This window comes from Benincasa hispida, chromosome 11 (genome assembly GCF_027475165.1).
Source record: "Benincasa hispida cultivar pf3 chromosome 11, pf3_genome.v1.1, whole genome shotgun sequence".
Lineage (NCBI taxonomy): Eukaryota > Viridiplantae > Streptophyta > Magnoliopsida > Cucurbitales > Cucurbitaceae > Benincasa > Benincasa hispida.
In genome coordinates this window covers 3,885,305-3,889,070 of record NC_143488.1, presented here as the reverse complement: position 1 = coordinate 3,889,070, position 3,766 = coordinate 3,885,305, and the positions used below count along the sequence as shown (strand labels likewise).

The following is a 3,766-nucleotide window of genomic DNA, read 5'->3' as shown; positions in this document are numbered from 1 at the left end:
ACCTCACATATCCTAAATAAAAAATATATTATTTTGATTCTTACTTTTTTTTTTCACTTTCTTGCTCTTATCAAATAATCCATTAGAAGGTGTCAAAATGTCATTTTAGTCTTCAAAAGGCTGATTTGATAATTAGTTTGGTTTCATTTACTATTTTATTTTTTATTTTTTATTTTTAAAAGTTAAATTCACTACTACTTTTACTACTACTCTACTACTTCTGATTTTCTTACTTCATTATCTACTTTTGAAAATATTTTAAAACTAAGTAGATTTTTGAAAACCAACGAAGGAATATTGAAACCTTGATTTTGTTTTTGTAATTTTGCCTATAATTCAAATGTGTGTTTAGAGAACGTTATAAAATTAATTAAAAAAATGTGTGAAATAACAAACATAATTTTAAAAAATAATACTTGAAATTAAACGTTGATGTGTGTGTTAACGTGTTCCAAGATTTTGATTCAATAAATCAAGTTTAATGGTGCATGATTTAAATTAATAAATAAACAGTACTTTAAATTAGATTGTGATATGTGCACTAGCACCTTCCAACATTTGGATTCAATGAGTCAGGCGTAAGAGTTGAGTCATGGACTCATTGGTGTGAGTATTGAAAGTTAGGTAGGTACAACCAAAATCCAAACAATGTCTTAGGGTTGTTGGGCTTCAGCTTGAATCGAGTCTAGATTCACTTTTCAATTGAAGAAAATGGCAAAATTTGAGGGACCTTTTGATTTTTGTCAAAAGTTGAAAATAATCGTAATTTTGGCAAAATGTATGCCGCTCACTTGACGAATACTTTTATAATTCTAAAGTTACCCTTGGTATGGTCGAATAATAGCATTTTCGAATATAGCATAATTGCTATGTTATATCGTATAGCAGTTGTGAATAAAAATACAGTGTAAATGAAAAGAGTCGATTATCAAATTCCAACCTAATTGATTCAAGAGATAAAGGGGGCTGGTTTTCACCCAATTTTATTTTTGAATCGATAGTTTGATATCATATTTGATTTATTATAATCACTTTTCGAAAATATTTAGAATGAATTAATCCCTAATTTATGTATATCTCCATTTTGCAATTTATATTAGATCTTTAGATTTTACATTGTCTTTCTTTTCTTTTCTTTTTAATTCGAATTAATATATTTGCTTCCGATTAAGATTTTACTCATTACTTTAAACACATTATCACCTAACAAACTGCATATTTCATTCAAAATTTATCATTTTTTTATATTTTTTTAATCATGTTGCATTCACTATCATCTTATTATATTATTATGCCATAAATTTGTCTTTTTGACAAAAAAAAAAAATAGATATTCACTTTTGCAACCTTGCTATTTTTTCTATGCTTCTACGACAAGTTAGGCTTCTGGTTGTTTTTCTCTTTATGGATTCGTAGGTTCTGTAGTTGATAGAGATATAAATACAGTGTAATTGTTAAAACTTTAAATGAAAATGAAATTATGAATATAGTGTAATTGTAAATAAATGATTATCCTTTCTGATTTGTCTCCTCCGAATTATATTTGAATTTATATTTTGTTATCAAATTGGATTTTATACAAATACTTTTTGAATTAATCACGATGAACAAAAACTTCCTAATTTTTCTCTCCAAATTGTATTCAATTTTATCTTTTATTACCAAAGTTGATTTTATCTAACTATCTACTTGTTTAAATGTTTGTTACAAATTCAGTTGCATCTAAATATTTTTTTTTTAATTTTATACCTATTGTTATCAAATTAGTTTGATCCTTTTTTTTCTTCGTATTTTTTGTGTTTTCAATTTTTCATATAGAAACACATAAAAATTGTTTGTTGTACTTAAAAAAACACACATAAAAATGGCTTGTTGTACTTAAAAAATACACGCATATATATAAAACTCTAAATCTCATATTCTTCTTATTTTTCACTTAGTCGCTCCCCAAAATCTTTTTTTCCCTTTTCAATCTCATGTTTGCAATCGTTTGTTTAGCAACCCTTTCTTGAATTCCATTGTCCTGGTTAGCTTTTGACGATCACCCTCATCAGGTCATCGACCTTTATCGCTCGCACACATGTTTCATGTTTGTGTTTTTACTCAGAACATCGTTTTCAACAATGATGTTTCGGGATGAGAGTGTTAAAGTTTACTTTCAAGATCCTATGGGCAAACTGGTCACGTGGAATGATGACGATGGACCTCCTACAACTGGTTTGGTGTCAAACGCAATCATATTTCCTATAGTCGCATTGTTATGAAGCTGCGACTCTTTCAAATATTCACTTCCCAACAACAACTTCAGTAGTATAATCAACTTTGCTCTTTCTCACCTTGGAGGAAGTCCATCACTATGGACATGCATAAGTTTATAATGACTCCCGTTGTTTGGTTGTTGGCTTCCCTCACATACACGCGTTTTATAAGCAATCGGAAGCATTAACGACCATATTGAGTGATTTTTAATTTTACTTTTAGAATGTTTAGATATAGTGTATTTGTGGTTCTATAATGTTTAAGCATAGTGTATTTGTGGTATTCGAGTTGTTTTTGAAGAAATGTGTCTTTGCATTCTCGTTGTACTTGATTTGGTTTGTTTATGGTATATAAATTCATTTTATTATTCTTACAATTTTGAAATATTTTTGCCATTTTTTCAAATGAAACTTTAAAATTTGCTATTCTTTTTATCCGCCCTCATAATTATGGCCACTAATGAAAGTAAGAATTAATATTCATATGCTTAATTTTAAAACAAAATGATTATCAAGTAGGCTTGAACCCAGTACCTATACTTTAGAAATATATAATAAACCTTTTATATAAACTCTCAATGCATCAACCTTCAAATACGTGTAAATTTATTTAGATATCAAATCAACAATATGAACGGTTTTCAAAAGCAATCTTAACTAATGAATTAACTCACTTAAGAAAATTTAGGACCTTTATCTAATATATGAAGTTGGAGAATTGAAACTATTACTTCGGATTTAGTATAACAGTATTTTGGATTTTACACTGCTTATATTTATTTTAATGTTTTTCCTTTTATATTTTGTTTTCAAGTCATAACCAAGCTTCCGTTGTAGTCTAGTTGGTCAGGATATTCGGCTCTCACCCGAAAGACCCGGGTTCAAGTCCCGGCAACGGAAATTTTTTATATTTTTTTTAATATACCCTCTTTATGATATTTCTATTTTTTTTTTTTATTAATTAAGTTAAAATATCTCTTAAAACTTTAAAAAATTCTCGATTTGAAAATGTCCTAAAAGCATTAGAAATATTCTCATACATGTTTGGTTATTAATTAGATTATATAAAATAGTTTAGTGTATGTTTCAAATATGATACTAAATTTTGAATTACTATTTTATTAGTCAAATCACGTAGAATATTATTTAAACTCTTAAGATATGTTTCAAATTTATCGGTATAGATTTTGAAATATGTTAATTTAAGCTTTAAATTTTTTAAATTATTATTAAAAAAGTAACTTTTTTTTTTGTCCAAATGATTGATGAAAATTAGCATTGTGCAGAGTTTAAAAATCATATATAGTATTATTTATAACATCGTCAATTGGCGTAACAATTAATGTGTAAATATCGATTAGGTAAATATTATTGCAAATGATGGCCAACAATAAATTTTCAATTCATATTTATAAGCTTTAGTCTCTACTTATTTGAAATTGAATAAAATGTAATCTATATATTTTGTGTAACAATTTAGCTAGACTTTGTACTTTATAATTACAGAC

The 3,766-nt window shown here is 27.0% G+C and overlaps 1 non-coding gene across 1 annotated transcript; it reads left to right on the top strand.

Annotated features, from left to right (window-relative positions):
• The first annotated feature begins 3,085 nt into the window (after nucleotides 1-3,085).
• TRNAE-CUC (transfer RNA glutamic acid (anticodon CUC)) lies at nucleotides 3,086-3,158 on the top strand. The gene has a single exon. It is a non-coding gene; the product is annotated as a tRNA-Glu (tRNA).
• The last annotated feature ends 608 nt before the right edge of the window (nucleotides 3,159-3,766 follow it).